Source organism: Onychomys torridus, chromosome 5 (assembly GCF_903995425.1).
Source record: "Onychomys torridus chromosome 5, mOncTor1.1, whole genome shotgun sequence".
NCBI classification, from domain to species: Eukaryota; Metazoa; Chordata; class Mammalia; order Rodentia; family Cricetidae; genus Onychomys; species Onychomys torridus.
The window spans coordinates 116,727,287-116,728,804 of record NC_050447.1 but is presented as its reverse complement, the minus strand read 5'-3'; positions in this window follow the sequence as shown (position 1 = coordinate 116,728,804).

Here is a 1,518-nt window from a genome sequence, read left to right as displayed (position 1 = left end):
TTTTTAGCATCTTTGTGTAACTTGTTTTGACTCCCTCTGTGAGGGGAAATGGCGAAGTTACTACATGGGATTAAATTATCACCGGAGCTGTGGGAAGCAGTAGTGCAGCCATTGGGGTTTGCTCCTCTGTGCCTCACCTTGTCCTGATGGACAGAGTCTCAGACCTGCTTGTACACTACTGAGGGTCTTCTGTGGGCATCACAGTGACCAGAGAGCTCCCCTTTGAAGAATCCACAAAGAATGGCTCTGGAGCTAGCACTGGGGAGCAGCAAACAGATTTCCACTAGAAATGCTCTTCCTGGGTGGGACTCTCCAGGCTGTCCTGGAGTCAGGAATGGCTGCCCCAGAGGCACTCAAAGGAAGTGTTTGGGAATGTGGGAAAATGGAGTGTCATGAGAGCCAGCAAGACTCATTCTTCTCCAGCCAGAAATCTTTCATCCACGTTAAGACAGTCAAGAAACTAGATGTAGCCAGTTTTTTGTTTTGTTTTGTTTTTCTTGAGGTACTTGGTAGGGATCAACCTAGTGCCTCACGCACACCTGCAATCCCTCCCAGCACTTAGGAACCTGAGGTAGCAGGACTGTCATGAGATGGAGGCTAGCTGGGGTTACAGAGTAAGACCCTGTTTCAAAAAAAGAAGCAAAGTGATTTCCAAGCGAGCCATGGTTCATCAAAGATGAAGAGCAAATGGATGAGGCAGGTTGAGGTCCTGAGAGGTTCAAAGATTCAGCTCGGTGTCAGTATGCATCGTTTTGTATTTCAGCCCTGTATCTCCTTGTCTTCCTCAACCCCATTCACATCATTAGCAAATCAAAACCTTTGTCTAGGCACTTTGATTTTTCTATTGAAAGGAAGGCATTTTCTAGGAACAGATTTCCATCTAACTTGTTTGTTATATTGCCAGACATGTGTTTCTCTTAAACTTGCAGTTTCCACAGAAGGTCATTGCCATGGAGCCACAAGGTCATGAATCAAGGGGCCCAGGGGAGGGGTAGGCAGACTGCCACCTGCATCAATCAGCTTTGGTCACTGAGAGCCAAGAGATTCTGTTTTTATGGATGGGTATCACAAATACGCAGGTGTGTGTGCATGTATATATATATTTATGTGAGTTCATGCAATGTGTACATGTGGGAGCCAGTGGTCAACATCAGGCCTCCTTGATAGCACTCTACCTCTTAAAACAAACAAACAACAACAAAAACAAGGTCTCTTATTGAACCTGGGGCTCAGTGAGATTCCAGCCAGCCCCAGGGATCCTGAGGCCTCCACTTCTCTAAAGCTGGAATCCTAGGCACCCCCACCATGCATGGCTTTTTGATGTGCATGCTAAGAATCTGAACATAGTCCCCTTTGTGTGCAACCAGCATCTTACTGACTGAGCTATCCCGCCAGCCCCATAGGTAAATAACTGATTTAGGCCAACGTTTTAAAACATGAGTCATTGTAGTGTTAAGTATTAACCAGACCCTCACTCTTTACTTTAAACCAATCTTTTTCCTCAATGAAGCAGCTGTC